This window comes from Lutra lutra, chromosome 3, assembly GCF_902655055.1.
Source record: "Lutra lutra chromosome 3, mLutLut1.2, whole genome shotgun sequence".
Lineage (NCBI taxonomy): Eukaryota > Metazoa > Chordata > Mammalia > Carnivora > Mustelidae > Lutra > Lutra lutra.
The window spans coordinates 59,916,827-59,936,788 of record NC_062280.1 but is presented as its reverse complement, the minus strand read 5'-3'; the positions used below and the strand labels follow the sequence as shown (position 1 = coordinate 59,936,788).

The 19,962-nt window shown below is 37.0% G+C and overlaps 1 protein-coding gene and 1 long non-coding RNA gene across 2 annotated transcripts in view; one reads left to right on the top strand and one right to left on the bottom strand.

The window, feature by feature from the left end:
• Positions 1-94: 94 nt before the first annotated feature.
• Positions 95-6,887, bottom strand: LOC125095480 (uncharacterized). The gene is made up of 3 exons (XR_007125911.1): positions 6,701-6,887; positions 4,950-5,006; positions 95-190 (listed from the first exon to the last, which is right to left on the bottom strand). It is a non-coding gene; the product is annotated as an uncharacterized LOC125095480 (long non-coding RNA).
• Positions 6,888-19,164: 12,277 nt separating this feature from the next.
• FAP (fibroblast activation protein alpha) overlaps positions 19,165-19,962 on the top strand; it is a 74,790-nt gene continuing 73,992 nt past the window's right edge. The window contains 1 exon segment of the mRNA XM_047722423.1: positions 19,165-19,376. The gene's annotated coding sequence lies outside the window, so the exon portion shown is untranslated.

Below are 19,962 nucleotides of genomic sequence, written 5' to 3'. Positions count from 1 at the left end.
CAACAGCAGTTGTAATAGAGCAGCTGTAAGCATAGCATAAAAATAGTCAACTTTAGACCTATGTTTGATATTAAATAGGATACGTACATTTAGCCTAGAGGGCTTATCCCAAGAAGTGATGGCTGTAATGAATCAAGATGGCTATGAATATGCTATTCTGTGTCAACAGAAGGAAGATTTAATGTCCAGACTATGGGCAGGGCAAAAAAATAGGTATCAATGTAAATAAAAAGATCAACATGTATTTACTAAGTGGTTATGGGACTTAACTAGGTCTATTATGTAGATATAATTTTAATTAGATTCTGTCTTTACCTTAAAGAATAATGTGACAATGTTGTTATACTGACCTGGTCAACAATTGCATGAAAAAGAGTGAGAGAGAGATAGAGAGAGGGAGAGAGATTGGGTTGTAGGACATCAAGAGTAATTTTTGTCTCACACAAATGGTGATTGTCTTTTATTTGTTCCTAAATCATTAAACTTTTTACTCAGGTCATAGGTTAGAAAATAGGAAATAGAGATGGAAAGCATTGCAGACATTTTTTTGGTAATTAGATGTTTTCCACATGGATGTATTACCAAATTCCTCTTTACATGAAATTAATCATCCCATAAGCATCTCATTTGAAGAAGAAATTGGCTGTGAGCCCTATTAGTTCATAAATTTTAAATCCAAATTAAAGGCCAAATCCTACATGGGGCCTTGGGAAGAGAAACAGGCTTACAGGAAGTAATATTTAACCATGCAGTTGTTAGAATATATTTGGGGCACTATTTCACTTGAATATATTTGACGAGGTATATTATTTTTTTTACATACTGATTTCATAAATGGCCTTGATGTTGACACAAAAGAAATGTAGGTGTTTAATTCCGTCGTGTACATAAAATAATACTGAACCAAAGAGGAGCATTTTTTTCAACTTAAATATTTCCTTCAAACCCTGTCTTCGGTTGTCTCTTATTAATGTGTTTGCATTTTATTGTAAACACATAGGATGAGTGGACTGCTGGATGGTCAGTTCTTTCATTTTGAATCCCTTAACAGGCCATAAAATGATCATAATTCATCAAGCTGAAAGGATTTGTATAGTACTAACATGACCAAAACAACTGATACAGTATTATGTTATTTTGGACAGGGTTGCCCACCTGAGACCAATATCAATTCAGTACCACACCAATGTTTCCACTGTTAAATTTACTTTTTTTTCTTAGCATTTTACACAGGTTTATAATTTCACAACTGTACTTTACACAATTTATTCTAATAATTGTGATAACCTGTTGGGTTCAAAATTGCAACTTTCAAGGATTTATCTCATTTGACAGGCATATCCCAAATCTTTCTCTAAGAATGATGTTTCTTGTGTTTAATTAGACTATATGGTATACATACATATATATATATATATATATATATATATATATATAAAATAATTAAACTGTATGGTTTAATTAGACTATATGATTTTTCCTATTGAAAGCTACTAACCTCAGGAGAAAGATCAGTTAGGCCCTAAAGTTTTTAATAGGCAGCTTAGTTCAGTGTTTTATTTTTATCACTCATTTATTTTGGGATAAAATGAAAAACTCAAATAACTGCAAGAAACAAACTAAAACATGTCATTCCATGTAAAATGTTGTGTTCCATGCAGGAGAGGAAAAAGAAGATACAATGAAGGTTAGAAAGTAATAAATAGAAGCCAAATGAAATAGAAGCAAAGAGATTAAGGAGATAGTCACACTATAGCACGTAGGCAAAGAATAAAAACAAAGAAGAAAAAACAAATTTACCTGAGGGATAGTCATTCATCTAACAAACGACCAATTATTTTTCTATTCATAAATATTTTTAAGTCCTGCTAATTATAAGGTACTATATTTTAGACTATATTAAGTAAAATAAGGATCTTGCCCACGAGATTTTTTACCTAATAGTGAAGATCTTTTACTCAATAATGAGTAAAATAAGGTCTTGCTTTTAGGATTCACTTCCAGGGTTAGCCATGTTCACAAATATCAGTATGGGAGGCTGGGAAGGGAAGGAGAGAATTACTCCCCAGAGAGATGTAAGACAGAAGATTACATTGGATTGTGTCATGTCCAGGAGATTTTTCAAAGTGCTTTTTAGAGTTTTCTCATCTCAGGGGTGGGAGAGTTGAGGGTGGATAATACCTAGAAATAAGAAAATGGAGAATACCTGATAATCCATAAAAGAGAATTTTACCATCAAATATGGTTAGAAAAGGAAAAGTAGTTTTAACTATGTTTAGAATAAAACACTTTTTATTTGAAGTGTATAATAAGTTTGAAATATCTTACAGATAAACATGCCATTTGATTTAAAATATTACTAGGCTTTATTTACCCAAATAAATTATAAAATAGTTAACTAGTCTCAATAAGGTTCAGCTCCACTATAAGGGTGTGAGATAGAAATAAACTAGTGAAAAAGGAATTCCAGCTTCTAGGATGCCTGGGTGGCTCAGTAGGTTAAGTGTCTGCCTTTGGCTCAGATCATGATCCTAAGGTCCTGGGATCGAGCCCCACATTGGTCTCCTTGCTCACCAGGGAGGCTGCTTCTCTCTCTGCCTCCTGCTCCTACTGCTTGTACTCACTCTCTCTCTCTGACAAATAAATAAATAAAATATTTGTAAAAGAAAAAAAGGGATGCCAGCTTCTGCTGTAACAGTCATGAGGAGAGATTAAGACTTTTCTAAGTGGAGCCAGAGGTGGGAGTGTGGAATGCCTGTATTCTGGTCACATCCAAGATGGATGGTCAAAAGATGTCTTGAGACTCAGTCTTATTTTTCCAACATTCTTCTAGACAAAGGCCTTAGCACTGGCCCAGCAGTCATCCTCTGAGGAACCATCTGAGGAAAAAGAATCCTTAGAAAATCATTGTTTGGGACAGATGGACGGATGGATAGTTGGTATCATGTCCATCTTCATTGACAATATCCAGAGATTAGGGTACTTTTTAAAAAGGTTTAAAATATGCTTTATAATGAGTGCTCAGTTTGACTATACTATGTGATTAGACCAAGGAAAGCATCTACCAAGCAGGCCTGGCAGACAGTCTTCAACAAAGAGTGAATTTGAGGAGGTGAAAAAATGGATGCAGTAAGTATAGAAGATCTTTAAGTGAGTACTGTGAAAAAGAGACAGAAAAAAATGAGAAAATTTTGAAAGGGAGTCCAAAGTTTTAAGCGTGTTTACAGACTGAGGAGCAAGAGCCAAGAAACAGGGAGAAATTCAAAACTCAAAGAGAGAGAGGAGGGCATAACTGTTGCCACAAAAGGCATAGGAAGAAGGAAGAGCATGAAATCAAGAGGAAAGGAAAGGATGAAGATTAGGTAGAAGGATAGATGTTTCTGCTGCTGTTGAAGCAGGAAAAATAAATATGAATAAAAGATGGAGTGGAAAGGCACAGAAGTAGAAGGCTGGTGAGGTTTTTCTACCAGCATCAGCCACTAGACTATCAGCTGAGTTGGGCTTTAGATTTGAGGATGGACATGAGAACTTAAGGAAAGCAGTCAGGATTTCCAACATGCTTTGATGAATGGAAAATGACTAATTAGAAACTAAGTAAGAGGATTATCGTGCAGTATCAGGACTGGCTGATTAAGAAACAATAAATATAGCACCAAAGATTTAGTAAATACTTACGTGCAGGATATTAGACCCAGGTTTGTTGTATTTAATCTTCAATATGTTAAAGAAAAACAATCAGGAGGTTTAAAAGTCTGAAGGACTCGAAAAGCTTTAAAATGTTATGGTTCCCCCAAATAAAGCTGTTCCTGTTTGTGACTTCTCTCAGCACAGGGTTGTATGTGGAAGAAACCCAATATCAATATCTCTTCAAATCTCAAAATTATCTTCTTGAAGTCTTCCTGTATTCTTTTTTTTTTTTTAATTTCCCCTACTCTTTCCTCAGACTCTTCCTTGTATAATGTAAATCAACATGATCTTACTTGCTCATTTCTTTTCCTCTCTCTGTTCAATTATCCTAGGCTTTATAAATGCCTGAACCACAAATGGTGTTTCCTGCCTTAGAAGTATACATTAGAAAGTGGGGAATTTTTGTGAATGCAATTTTTTTGTTATCAATTTATTATCTGCCATCTCCAAATTCAACTTTTTTACCTGATCCCTAAACATGCATCTGGACCCTTGGAGTATTTTTGCTTTGCCATTTGACATTAAACTTTGTTTGTAGAGCGTGCTGGAGAAAAAATGCAGAAAGAAAGGGTTTTGCTTCCTGGTTCTGGTGTGCATGTGTGGCAAGCTTCTGCAAGTGTGGGTGGCTTTTCCAGCATCCAGTTCCTGTGGCACAGGGGCTTGTGTGTGTGCCACAAGCACCAGGGCCTTGTATGGCAGCCAGCTGTACTTAGTGGCCAGCTGCTGCATCTCCTCGACTTTGTGTACAGTGTCTCCATGAACACTCCCATGAACACCATTCCCTGGGACCTAGTTGGCACATTTCCAGCAAGATCCAGAAGTCAGACTTCCAGCAAGTTCCAGTGGCACCTTGGCAAATTCTTAACTTTCAATATCTATGGCTGCTCTTTCCAATAATTTCTGAATCTCAGCCTTGGGTTGTCTATCTCAGGCACAAGGGAAGTGGCTGCTTCATATCTCTGCTATTTTTTTTTTAAGATTTGATTTATTTATTTGACAGAGAGGGAACCACAAGCAGGGGGAGTGGCAGGCAGAGGAAGAGGGAGAGGCAGACAGGCAGACCCCCTGCTGAGCAAGGAGCCCAATGCAGGACTGGATCCCAGGACCCCAGAATCATGACCTGAGCAGAAGGCAGATGTTTAACCATCTAAGCCACCCAGGAGCCCCTATTTCTGTATTCTTTAGAGTTATTTTTATGTATTAGTTTATCTTCTGTTACTCGTATCCCATTATAGTTAATAATTATTTATATTAAATTTTACCTGTTCAAATTGCTCTGTGGTCTCTCCACCAGACTGGACTCACTCATGGAATCATATCTAAAGAAATATGAGAGTTAGTTTGCAAGAAGTTATAATCTTCAAATATCAAGCTACTCTTATGTATAAACATTGTATTTCACACAGGAAATGACTCAAATGCATCTGACTGATTCTCTAACCAAACAACTTAGAAACAAGACAGAATATATTTCATAACTAGTTATTTTCATTTCTTAAATCCAAACAACCAGTTTTATAATGCCAATAGCTGAACACAAATTCCTATCTTTTATGAAAGACTATGTAATGGATTATTGAGAGGATTAAATGAGAAAATGTCTGTATAATAGATTTTTGTAATGACTTAACACTCTCAGAATACCTCTCAGAGAAAGAGACCAATCTTTGTTTTAGAAGCCCCCTAATGTGTGTGATTATCTTTGAAAATGAGACCTCCTTATAGCTCCATTTGTAAATGAATCAAAGAAATAGCTAAACTGTTTTTGCATAAAACAAGATCAGTTAGAAGGAGCTAGAGAGAAAGGAAGAAAATTTTAAAGTGAGAGGGAATTCCAGGAGCAAGGCAGGAGGCTACAGCCCAAGTAGAAATTATCAGTGGAAATTCTACCATCATTGTCCCAAAGCACCAGTAAATCTGCTACTTCCCTACTTCGGTTGGAGTATTTGGCATCAGGGCAATCTGGCAGGGCAACATGGAAACAATAAAGGGAAAGCACACACACAAGGAAAAGTGGCTACAGAGAATTCCAGATAACAAATGTTAAACACAGTTTACAGTGACTGATAGGAAGAAAACATTCAGTAAATATTAATTTATTTTTCTGATTTGAAGTATAAGATATAATCTCTGATCTTGGGGAGCTAACCAATTGGTTGAGAGTTCAATGATTATAGACACAAAGTAATCAGAAAAAAAGATATGAACATACAATAATCATGTAGTATACAAATTAGAGGTATTATAGAATTCAGAAAAGTCAGGGATCAATGGAGAAAAAATTCTAAATTAGAGTGAGTAAGGAATTTGAATAAAGCCTTATATATATTTGATGTTCATATTTCATAATAATTCCATTTTTTAAAAGATTTTATTTATTTAGTTGACAGAGAGAGAGAGAGGGAGAGAACAAGCAGGGGAGTGGCAGAGGGAGAGGAAGAAGTAGGCTCTCAGGTGAGCAGGGAGCCCCATGCAGGGCTCCATTCCAGGACTCAAAGGATTATGACCTGAGCCAAAGGAAGAGGTTTACCAACTGAGCCACCCAGGCAGCTGTCAAAATAATTTCAAAGGGAAGAAGAGTAGGAAGTGCATTTTAAGTGAAGGTAATAAAGAAGAAGGAAGAAGAAATATGAACATGTTTTGCATATCTATTGGAATACCAAAGTGAATCTGGGTTTGACTGGGTAACCAATATGAAGTCATTCTAGATTTTTGAGCAGTAGAGCAATATGTTCTAGAAGAGACGATCTACAAAGGCCTACCACGCTAAATCATATTAAAGAGAGAAAAACTGGGAGGAAGCTGGAGCCATTGAGTCTGAGGTGATGAACATCTGGCCTTGGTTCCTGGCAGTTAGAGTGGAAGCAATGAGCGAAGCTGGATGATGTTGAAATAAAATCACGAGCAGAAGAAATCGTGGCTGGTATGGAACTGATGGCAATGAACAAAACAAATACAAAAGTACAGCACAGTTGGTGACAGAAACAAATTACAAGTAATTTCTTTATGTTACCTTCTTTTTGCTTTCATTATGACTCATGCTTCTGCTTGATCGTCATCTAGTGCCGCATTCGGGTCATATTCCCGGCAAATGGAGGGACTATTTTACTGCGCCCAGGACCTGGCTTCCGGGGCTCCAGCTGTTTTCTAATCCACCCTCATTAATCACTGATACAATTCCCTTGTCCTGAAGAAAGGGTTTTAAATGAGTCAGAATCTCCCCTTTGTGAGTAAAGCAAGCACTTTTTACTTCCCAGAGGCTCTGGTTCTGAAGAAGGATGGCTACTTCCTATATCGATTCTCACTCTACCAATGAGGACGAACTGGTTATAGACGCAGGTGTTATCTTGGCCTCTCAAGAACTAAATAAGGTGCTTTGGCATTGGCCGTTCTAGAAAGGCCAGGGAAGTGAGTCTCTGAGAATGCGGAGGTTTCTGCACTCATCATTCTGTGGCCCTTTCCGATAATACTCTGTCTTAGGCTGTGGCCTGAGATAATGACCCCTCTGTCAGACTTGAAAATTAGTCTAGACCAGCTCTGTGCAATGACAAGATAGGCAAAACACATAACTAATTTAAAGTTTGCCAATAGTTACGTTAAGAAAGTTGAACGAAACAGATGAAATTAATTTCAACAACATATCTTAACCCAATACAGTTAAAGTATTACATTGACATGTTACCAATATAAAAATTGCTGATAAGATATTTCATATCTTTTTTCCTATCAATCCTCCAAAATTTGGTGTGTATCTTATGCTTTTAGCACATCTCAATTTGGACTTGCCATGTTTTCAAGTGCTCAATAGACACGTGGTTAGTAGGCACCGTAGTAAATAGAGCAATTCTAATTATTTTTTAAGACAGATGTAAAGAAAATGCCATTTAAACATTAAATTCCAATTTCTTCTTGCAAGTTACTAGCTAACTTTGAATTCTCTTATTTTCTCTTAATTCTCCAATGTCTTCTTATCTCTGCAGCCATGCCTATCTCTCTATCTGATGAAAACAATTACTTGTGAGAGCACATAATAAATACATAGTAAACATATGGTTCTCTGCCCAGGTCCCCTCTTCAGGGCCAGGGCACTCATCCCCCTGGACTTGGGAATATGGCTGCCTCCCTCCTTAGGTATTACCCTAAGCTATGGGGAGCTGCCTTCCTGAGGATTATGTCCTCTTGGCAGTGGCCTGAAGCCAAATCACAGACTGATGAGGAGACACAAGGCTGTCCCCCTTTATTCCACTTGGAAAAACTCTGAAGGGCCATCTCAACTCCCGAGTAGACTGGGCTTCCCTTGCAATACTTCCACAGGTCAGGGTCTCCCTCCGCCCCATCCTGCCTTCTTCCCCTCCCTACAGGTGTTATCTCTTGAGAGCAACCTCTCTCTACCCCCAACCCCATCCACAAACTAAACCCTGCTTGCATCTCTCCACCTTAAGACCTGTTTCCATTAAGAAAGAATATAAAGTAGCCTCTCTTCTACAAAAGCAAAATTATATACAGTGTTTGAAGGGAGAAGAGGAAAAAGCGGGAGTCAGTGGTTCATTTCTGTACGTTATAAATCTACCTCTCCACATGTGAACAAGGCCAGAGCTCTCTCTGACCCTCTCTTTCATGTCTGTTCAGTCTCATTATCTTTCTTTTCCCATATCACATCTTACACAGAGATAAAACTGACAACTGAGTAAAAGGTATGGTAAAAAATGGGATTAATCCTCATTGGGTTGAAACGTAAGAAGGGGAAAATCAATCCTGTTGAAGAGAGAAATCTAGATTCGCCCTAGTCTTAAAATTTGGGCTTGTCTGCCACCTTAAGATCTTTGATTCTCAAGTACCTAAGATTATTCTCCTGGGGGATGTTGGTTTTTACTATTTCTGCTTCAGCCTTCTTTGATGACTTCACATCTCTGTCTTTCATACACACACACACACACACACACACACACACACACACACATGCTTATTCATTCATTAGTTTAACGACAAATCATTCTGTACAGCATGGCTGATGGTTCTGTTCTAGACCTTACAGTCATAATGAGTTGATTATTGTTATAGGTAAGACCATTATATCCCACGAATGTGGAAGAAGGAAGCCATCATTCCCATTATTTCCCTCACATTGTAAGTCCCATAAATAAGATGGGGTCGTAAGTTCTTAGATGTGAATTGAAAGTTAGGAGACATTGATTCTCCATCTCATTTGGTCTCTTAATGAATTTTCTTGTGACTTTTTTGATAAATGAAGTATTCTACTATTTAATTGTTACACAGACTGTAGCAATATAATGATTAAAGTGCTTTGTGTTCCAGAAAAACTGTTTCCAGAAAAACTTTACTGTACATTCAAGTTAGAAGGTTGGGTAAAATCTTACAAAAGGTAGGCAATATTCTTTTCTTCAAAAATCATGCTGCCTCTTTGGTCTTGGTAAAATTCAGAGGGGTGGTAGAAAAGAATCATAGAGCAGATGGGTATTCTCCTAAAGTATCTTAGAAAATATGTTTTTCTCTTGAGTATTTTTATTGTGTCTATAACTAAGATATAGCTATGTTAGAAATACCAAAGCCATGGAAGTTTCTGTGTTTCAGTGCAATATTAGTTTTTACACTATGGTGATACTCAATACACAGCTCCGAGAGGTCAATGACTAGGGGTTTTTCAAAGAAGGGATGTCACATTTAGTGAAGGACAAATTGTGAGAATCACAGTGGTAAGAAGATTCTGGTATAAGTAATATTTCAGGCCCTGAAAATACATTTGAGAGTATATAATAATACACATCGGCTATTTCTCTTAGTTAATTAAAAGCAAAACTAGAGCAAGCCTCCTTGGAGTCAAGCATGACCCCCTGCATTCAGCAAAGGGGTTTTTCTTTTGCCTTCCATTAGGAGATGGAGGTTTACATGGGCGAAAGGAATGTTGCTCCTTTTTCCTGTGACAGTAAGAATGAGATTATTAAAGAATAAAAGAGCCTACCTCAGTATCACAGAAGTTTCTTTAGCCTTCGGTATTCATCAGGAGAGAAATTGTGCGTTTGAGCTCATGCCTCACTGTAACCAGTTTTTGTGACCTCATGTTGTAGGACAATAAATTAATGCCTGAGTAGCGTTTGTGGTTTCCACAGAATCCATCCTCTTGTGCTCTTCCTTTCTCTTGACCACTGTTCCCTTCATCCTTCTTTACAGCTCCCTCGTCTGTGATGGTTCATCAGTGTGAACCTGGATGAGGAGACATCTGAGGGTCCAGACAGCCCCACAGGCTTTTCAGAGCCCACAGGCACCCGTACAACTCCTTGCCTACATCAGTTTAGCTTTGCCATTCAAATTTTGTGATGGCAAGCCATTCACCGAGAGCATGGCAAATCACTTGTCAAAATATAGGCCAACAATTCTGGCATGGGTGTATGTGTGTGTGTGTGTGTGTTTGTTTTAAACTACAAGTTACTGGAAAAATTATCAGAGTGGAATGCAATGCTGATTAGATTACATGTTCTTTGAAATTTCACTAACTAGAATGTCAAAAAGAAGTAGACATGGAATTGTACTAATTTCCACTTTACTAATCCATAAAACAGATACTTCTCATAAAGAGCCAGTAATCTTTCCTCAGTTCTCAGGAAAAAATGACTGAATTGCTGCAGTAAAGTCTCCTATTACTAATTCTCCATGTTATAATGACCAAAACTGAAAGGCACACTTAAGCAGTAGCACAAGGATTAAATGACCATTGTTAGATAACAATGGTTAATATCTGATTGTTTAGCAATAATGAGCTTGACCCTTTACTGGTCACACCTGGAGGTGTTCTCCTTGAGCATTATCTAGCCTGGACCCACTGTGAGCAGTAGGTGAGCTCCATATCATCTGTATCTACCATTCATTCATTCATTCATTTAGACAGCAATATTATTAAGCACTATTTTATCCAAAGAATTGCTCCTATATCCTTAAGATAAATTAGTGAATTAAACCAAAATGGAGCTATATGTGAGTGAAAGAGGAATAAACAGTAGAAATAATACACACATATATCCAGGCTATAGGATGTTGGAAAGTAGAAAAATCTATGGGAAAAAAGACAGGTAAACAAAAAACACTTGGAGATTGAGGGGAGTCAATTCTGAATGAGTGATTCACACTCATTGAGAAGAAAACAGTTGAATGGGAACTTCAGTCCTTGTTGGTAATGTCTTTCCTATTTTCTCATCCATAAATCACTGCTATCATCCTTCCTGATACCATCTACTAGACACATTAAAAAAAATTTATGTGTAGGTTTAGGACTTTATAGATCAAGGTCAAGGCCAGTGATTTTTTTCATGATAACATAGGATTTATCTCTTGAAAACCTAAGAGAACTGGTCTTACTCATGATAGCAGTAGGTAAGTTCCTGAATGAGGTGGCATGAGGTGTGCTACTGAGAGTTCTGTATCCTCTTCCAGTTCCTTCACTGTTTTTAAAATCTGGGGTGCCTGGGTGCTCAGTAGGTTAAACCTCCTACTCTTGATTTTAGCTCAGGTCTCTCACAGTCTCATGATGGAATGGCATACCAAGTATGGGGTATACTGGAAGTGCAGTGGTCTGCTTCAGGATGAAGGAATATTTTATCACTAAAATTGTTTAGAATTACTGGACACAGTGGCAATAAAAAAGCAGACCGATTTTAGTGGCTTTTATTACTGTTTATAAATATGTTGTAGATAATGCTCTCTTTTTCTGCTTCCAGGAAAGACTATGCTCACCATACCCCACTGGGGAGCCCAATGCTCTGAAGCATGTATTTCCAGAATTTCTGTTATGTATAAACCTACATAAACTCTTCCTGCCTCTTCTTCATGAAAATGAGATTATACCATATATATTAAACAATGCATTATTGATGCTTTCCATGTCAATAAATGTAGACCTAGGGGCACCTGGGTGGTTCAGTGGGTTAAGCCTCTGCCTTCGGCTCAGGTCATGGTCTCGGGGTCCTGGGATTGAGCCCCACATCAGGCTCTCTACTCAGTGGGGAGCCTTCTTCCTCCTCTCTGCCTGCCTCTCTGCCTACTTGTGATCTCTCTATATATATCAAGTAAATAAATAAAATCATTTAAAAAAAAATAAATAAATGTAGACCTACATCATTCATCTTGATATGTTCCATATGACTTTGTCTAATTCCCTTTGGACAGGTTTTTAGATCATTTTCAGTTTCTCAATATTGTAAACTGAGTTTCAGCAATAGTCTTGTATTTGCAACTTCATACACTTTATCTAATGTCCTCTTTAAAGTATATTACCAGAAATAGAATCACTATCCAAAGGGAATGCTTATTTTTGATATTTACTCCTCAACTGCACTCCAGATATTTTATGAAATTTCTTCTACTATCAGACGATTGGGAGAGGCTGTGCTGCCATTTTTAAATCCTTGCCAATCCAATTAATGAAAAAATCCCATTTTTGTATTTTATTTTGCATTTCTTTGATGTCTAGTAACATTTTATATTACTTTATAAATTTCTTTTTTTAAGATTTTATTTATTTATTTACTTATGTGAGAGAGTGAGGAGGAGCAGAGGGAGAGAGACAAGCAGACTTCCACACTGAGCATGGAGCCTGAACGGTGCTCAGTCCCAGGACCCCAAAATCATGACCCAAGCCAAAATCAGGAGTCAGAGTCCTTACATAGCAAAAAGAAAAGGAATTAAAAAAGAAAAAAGAAAAAGAAAAAAATCAGAAAATAAAGAAAACAAAGACACCAAAAGACTTAAAAAAAAAAAGTCAGAGTCTTAACCGATTGAGTCACCAGCAGCCCCTACTTTATAAATTCTAATAATATTTGTTTTACATTTCTATAATCTGTAGATGTGCCTGAATAAACTATTTTTGCCCTTTACCCATTTTTTTTTCTATTATGCCAAGGAAAAATGTTCCAAAAAAGGGGGGAAGATACTGAGAACAGATGTCACCCACTATATCAGACTATTTAGTGGAGTAGACTTGCTAGTATCCATCCTATGAATTCACAGACGTATTTCTTAAACTTCTGAAATTATATGAAAAATCATATGGCTCTATATTTCTACTACTGTAAATATTCCTCTCCTACAATGTGTCCTCAATACTATTTGGAGGTACACGGCAAAACCTGTTATGTGTACTACAATTCTTATTCTGGTCATCCAAGATGAGATCTCTCAACTGCTTGCTTTGTGAGATGAGGGCGGAAGTTTCCCTGCCCTTCTCTTTGTGTTTCTTCACCCTCTTCCACTTTCCAACTTCTAGTGTATATAAATTCAATGCTGTTCAATAATAAATAATTTTGATTGATAATTTCTCACTACAAAAAAGCTTTCATGATTTGTCCATAGTGAATTACAAAAATTTAAAACCAAAACATTCAAGTTATTGTGAATATGGAGGTACTGCTTTTGAGCTAAGTAGTTGGGTAGGATTACGTTTCATCCTGTGTGAGTCCAATAGTACTTTTTATGTGGATCAGTAGAGAATGTTCTTAAGATTCTACTTTTACATTCCATCAACCGCCCCCATCTGTTATGTGACTATTGGGACTCTTGTTTATAAGTGGCACGAAAAACAACTCCAACTTAGAAAAAGAAAATAGTTACTCAAAAGAATAGATCTGACTTAAGAAATGGCAAGAGACAGGAGCTCATACATTGTTAGCATCTGGTTTCCAACGACCCGAGTCTCCATTTCTTGGTTCAGCTTCGTTCTTCTCTGCATGGTAACTGTAATACTTCACTCCCTCATTTTGCTGAAATATACCCTCAAGCTTCTTTCTAAGAAAGAATATTTGGGCTATAAACTTTCTGAGTCCCCACTTATCTGAAAATATATTTATTTTATCCTCATGTTTGACTGGTTTCTTCCCTAAGTAGATTCCAGCTTGATGAACATTTTCTTTCAGAACTCTGAAAACAGCGCTCTTTCATTTTGCAGCATCTAGTTGGGAAATGTTTGCCATCAGCCAATTCTTGCTTCTTTTGCAGAAGACTTGTTTTTCTCTCTGGAAGAATTCAGAATTTTCTTTCTGAAATTAATATTCTGGAATTTCACAATTATGTGTCTAGGTGTGAGTCTTTTCTCATGTTTTGTGCTGGGCATTTTGTGGGTCCTAAAGACATGTTTTCTTCTTCAGCATTGGGAAATTCTCTTGTATTTATTCTGTATAACTCTTATTCCTCTGCTTTCTTTGACCTTTTTCCTCAAACTCCTACTAATTGGATACTGAACTGGCTGGGTTTATATTCCATGTCTCTTATCCTCTTCATCATATTATTCATTTTGTATTTCTGTTTAGAGAGATTTCTTCAATTTTATTTCCCAAAATTTATAATGAGTTTTTTTCTAACTTGGCGATCATATTTTTTATTATGTAAGAGTTTGTTTGAATGCTACTTTTTCACAAACTGGTATCTAGTTGAATCTCACCGAGGATATGAATTCAAGCTTTTTAAATTTTTTTGTTTTTCATTTCAGCTTTATTGAGGTATAATTGACAAGTTAAATTGTGAGACTATTAAAGTGTACATTGTGGCAATTTTATATACATAGACATTGTGGAAGGATTCCTCCTATCTAGTTAATTAATACATCCATCACCTCATATATTTATCTTTTTGTGTGTGTTTGAGAACATTTAAGTTCTATTCTAAGCAAATTTCAATTATACAACACAGTGTGACCAACTATAGTCACTATGATTTACACAGATCCTCAGAACTTATTTAGCTTATAGCTGAAAGTTTGTATTCTTTATCAAACTCTCCCTATTTCCTCCGGCAACCACTTTTCTACTCTGTTTCTAGGAATTTGACTTTTTTCCCTCTTTTTTTTTTTCCTTTTAGCTTCCACATATAAGTGATAACATGCAGTATCTGTCCTTCTCTATCTGGCTTGTCTCACTTAGCATAATTCCCTCCAGGTCCATGTTTTTGCACATGGCAAGATTCCTTCTTTCTTATTGTTGAATAATATTCCGCTGTACATATATGCCACAATTCCTTAACCATTAGTCCATGGATGAACACTTAGATTGTTTCCATAATCTTGGCTATTGTGAATAAGGCTGCAACGAACATGGGGGTGGGGGGCGGCACAGATATTTCTTTGATATCCTGTGTGCATTACCTTTGGATATGTAGCCAAAAGTGCAATTGCTGAATTCAATCTTCTTCTTCTTCTTCTTCTTTTTTTTTTTTTTTTTAAGATTTTATTTATTTATTTGACAGACAGAGATCACAAACAGGCAGAGAGGCAGGCAGAGAGAGAGGAGGAATCAGGCTCCCTGCTGAGCAGAGAGCTGGATGCTAGGCTGGAACCCAGGAGCCTGAGACCAGGACCTGAGCCAAAGGCAGAGGATTTAACCCACTGAGCCACCCAAGCGCCCCAAATTCAATCTTCTTTAAAGGTTGTCTTCTGTTCTCAGAATTATCTCCATGGTCACTTTTTCTATTTTCCTTGACTTTTCCCCCCTTTTTATTCTTAATGTTTTCACTTTTTCTTTCATGTTTTAGGGGTTTGATTCTTCTTCTTCTCCTTCTCCTTCTTCTTCTTCTAAGATATTATTCCTGTCTACTACTTCGTGGTTTTTGTGGCAGATATAAGAATGAGGTAAGAATGGAGAGACCTACTATGCAGGCTGGGTTTGTTAGCTGAGGGTTTTGTTTGAGGGCAAGAGGTTGGGAAGCCAATAAGCTGGAGGACTGAATTGATTCTGTTGCACTGACTTCCAGCTAGCCACCTGCTGTACCCTCCAGTAAGAGTTTAATATGACTTAAAATGAAATCTCCTAATATTTTTTGCCTGGAATAAATGCTCAGCTGAAGAATTGTTCTGCATCCACAGGTAAAGGAGTCTGTGTATGGATGTCCAACTAGTTATTTCCCTTCATTGCAACCTCATTTCTCTCTCCTGCCATCAGTAGTGAATGCTATCTCAGTTCTGGAACTGTTTCATGGAAGTTCCTTTCTAGGTGTGTTCCAGGCCGTCACTATTTCTTTTCTGCTTCATCTGCTGATGACACACTCCATTTCCTTCATTGTTTCATGTCTTATCTTTTCCTGCCTTTTTAATCAGTCTAACAGGGTTTTAGAGGCAAATAAATTGATGTATATGTTCAGTCTACCATCTTGAACTGGAAATTTCTTCAACTCTTGTGTAAAACATTTAGAATGTGACTCAGGGTATTTCTCCCTCTTCCCAAGTATTACCATAATTCGAGGTGATTTAAATGCCCAGATAGACCTCCCAAATGACACCAAAGCCTCTCACTCTTCTGCCAACTGCATCTCTAGTTACTTTAACCTTTTCATCTACCTCAGCTACCCACCTCTGTATCTGCACAAGGATACAAAGCTTTGTCTGCACCTTGGACTGAAATCTGAAATAGAAACATGCTGCTTTCTGGTAACAACTTTTTTTCATTCCTGCTCTATCACTCAGTTACTACTACAACTCTTACTTTTGGCCTCATCAAGACATGTTGCTTGTTAGCCCATTTAATTTCTTCCCTCTCTTTCACCTCCTCTTAGATCTAGCCTCAGTTACACAACCCATCGCTCTGCCTGTATTTACTCTCCTGTCAGAACCTTAAACATGAACCAAATTATCTTATAGAATAAGACCTTCTGGGTTCATGTCCCATCTCTACAACCCACATGATTTATGAGCACGAGTCATAAGCTGTGTGACTTTGAAGAAGTTACTTAAATTTTCTGTGCATCCGTGTCCTCATCTTTAAAGTGAGAGTAATGTTAATACTAATGTTCTGAGGATGAGATGAGACAGTTACACATAAAGTGCTTAGAAAAGAGTCAGGCTCAATAAAATATTCAATAAACATTAGTCAGTAGTAATAATACTCTCTAATTTAAAAATATTAATGAAATACCAGTGTGCTTTAATATTATATTAGCATACATAAAATGCTTACATAATTTATACCATTTAATCAGTCTTTCTTGATTAAGCATTTCTAAGGAGATGTAATATTTACTTTTTTAAGCTACATCAAAGCACCTAAAGAAACAGGTTATTTCTCTAATTTTTTTTCTCTAATCCAACTTTCATTGCTCACTCTCTGCACATCCAAGGATAACCTGCCCTAATTATATTTAGAACAACTGACATCTAATTATAACATCTATTAAGGTAGTAGGTACCAATTACAAACTCGGAGGCATGTTGACTCATATTCTCCCTTACATAACAATTGTGGTTTTAGGAAATAGACCAGATTCAAAAAGTGATTTAAACTCTGTCAATTCTCATTGATGCCGTTATGCCACTTCTTTCAGATCTATAGTTAAGTGATAGTTATTATGAGCTTTGAAGATCTCAGGAATCATTTAGCTTGGGTCTCAAAATCTTTTTAATGATGGCATTCTGCTTACTCCCTGAATCTAAACAAGTCCTTGAAGGCAGAACTTTTAACCCCAGGCAATGTATAATTATTGCTCTGATTACCAGACCCCCACCATAACAGAACTCTAACCAAATTAATATTTTGGACACTATACTTGTAGAGTGAGACTGTGTTAAGACATGTATAACAACATTTCTGAAGATGTGAAGATTGTGTATATTTTAATGATAATGATTCTACCATCATACCTTTAAAATATATCTGAATAGAAAATCAGTGAGATGTCAATTAAATTGAAAAATACTTATTACTATTGAATCAGCTTCAGGAGGTATTACAGAGAAACAATATAATATGTTAACATTGGGTCCTATTGGAATCTTGGGCAAGTTACCTAATTTTTCTGGTCTCCATTTCCTAATCAGTAGAATGAGTTTTGGTTATGAGTTAAATGAAATAATGTATTAAAACTCTTTGTATATACCACTGAACTGGAAATATTTATTGAGTCTAAGGAATCAGATGGGCACAACATGGCTTTTTCAAGAGCAAATTCTCATTCTATAAAAATCAAGGCTTATGTTGGCACCACTCTTGCCCTCATACTCATACCCCTTACTTATTACTTGTCCTTAAATAATCTTAGTCTTAGATTGTTGGTTCAAAAATGTATGTCTCTTTTTTTATTCCCCTATCCCCAAGTAAAAAGACAGCAACCCTATTTATGCCTTCAGCATGGTCTTACCCCATTCACTCTCTATGAGTATATCACTGGATGTGTTTTCTAGGAAAACATCTAAATCAAACTCATTTTTGGCAGACACACAATGGCTATTGCTAAATAGTTCTAGAAATCTGTCTTAGCAAGCTAAAGATTTATGTTATAGTTAACTTTCCTAGTGGGCTTACCAGAATGTAGTCATAATCCAAATTAAGCCTTAGAAGGCCCATCTTTGGGAAAAGCGCAGTTGAGAGTCTACCATCCTAATTCTCGCTCTTACGTTTTTACAGGCCGAAGTCATTCTTTCCATTTTTGTTGCTTTTGAATAGATCCAGAGTGACTTTCTGAAAAAAGTCCCAGTCCTGACCAAAACTTGACCTACTCTATGGCTTACAAACATGGTATGTGGACTTTGTGACTCTCCTCCTGGGTCCATGCTGACCTAACAGCTCTTCACAAGTCTCTTTCCTACTAAGCACGAACACAGCCTAAGGCTCATTCTCAGCCAGAGTTTCATAAAGGGAAAAGAAACAAATAAGTACGAACTTGCCTGTCCTGCCTGTGCTAGAAGGTAAGCTCCCTGAAGACACAGGCTGAGGGTATGCATATGTGTTTTCCTGACAAACATGCTGATTGGATGTTGATTCACTTACAATAAGAATGGTAGTCAGCTTCCTTAATGTTTAAAAAAAAAATGTTAGCATAAGCATTTTCATATTCACTCCAAGAGAAGAAAAAGCCAGTAAAGATGTTGTAATATTAAAAAGATCCAAATTTTTGTGGGAGTCTCTGTTTGGATAAAAGCTAGAACACTTACACAGTATCTCAGAGGGATGGGCATGTGAAGCTCTATTAAAGCAACATGTCCCTAACCCATGGAATCACATGGAAAAACTCTTGATGTCTTTACTTCTGTAGTCAGTCCTGTTTTTTTAAAAACAGTTTAAACCAGTTTGAATTTTCCAGAAGTTGAATTTGAATCACCAACCTTCCAAGGAAAAAAATAAACAAAGCTAAGTAAACATATTTCAGCCTCAAAATTTCCCCCACACACTCACAGTTTCAACTTAAATTTGTTCCACTTAAAGCACCCCAATTTCTCTATAGAACCCATGAAATGAGTCTCTTGTGGACGCCCACACTTGGCTGCAATCCTAAATGGTCCTCAGACCAGACACATGTTGGTGCATTTTTAATTGCTAAAGCGAATAGTATCCATTTTAATTACACCCTCATCGTTTATTACAGTCACTCTTCAGAATGTGATGTCTTGGAAATAACACACTAAAAAGTACTTGTGGACTCTGGGGCTTTGGCAGGCTGGGACAGAACTTCTGAGAACATGCTGTGTGAATTTTCCAAAGGAGGCAATCAATCGAGAGGACCCACACGGGAGCTATTCATTTGGAACCTAGCTAGTGGAGTTTATCTCTGATTTGAGGATCTCACAATCAATGGACATGCCTGCAAGTATGGAGCATAACATGGGTATTACTCTAAATCATTACTTCAGTTTGTAAAGAGCTGTTCCCATCAACTGCCAAAGAAGGAGGCTCATCTAGCATCCGGGTGGTTACATCTTTCTGCCAGTAAGTGCTTAATGACTCACTTTCCTCAACAGAATTTTCATGAGACTGGAATTCAGGGAGGGATGTCTGGAGAATGTCTGAAAGGAAGTTCGCAAGCCACTGTCCTGCTGTTTGCTGGAGAAAGCCTCCCATGGTAGCCAGACCAGTTGATTAAAGCAAACAGCAACAGATTTCAGTATTGTTTCCTCATTACCTTTCATGAACAAACCATGAAATGTCACCATGAAGTTTGTTTTCATCAGGTTGAGAACATCACAAACTTCCAGAAAAGAAAATCATTAGTGGAAAAACTAAAGGCAGAGTAGGTTAAAAATTGTGTTTCTGTGGAACCACAGAATCTGAGTGTCTTTCACTGAAACCAGCCAGTATACTCCAAGAAATTGTTGTATGTATGTATTTTTTAAAAAATCAGTCAACCATTTTTTCCCTGATCTGTCAGGTCGACCAATTGCTTTGGAATTGTATGGATTTAGCCAAAAGGAAATTTTATTTAAGACTTATCTCTGTTTTCAAATGGTTTTTTATTTGTTGTAGAGGTTTTATAATTACTGAATGGTCTTCTCTCTCAGAATATATTCTGAGATGG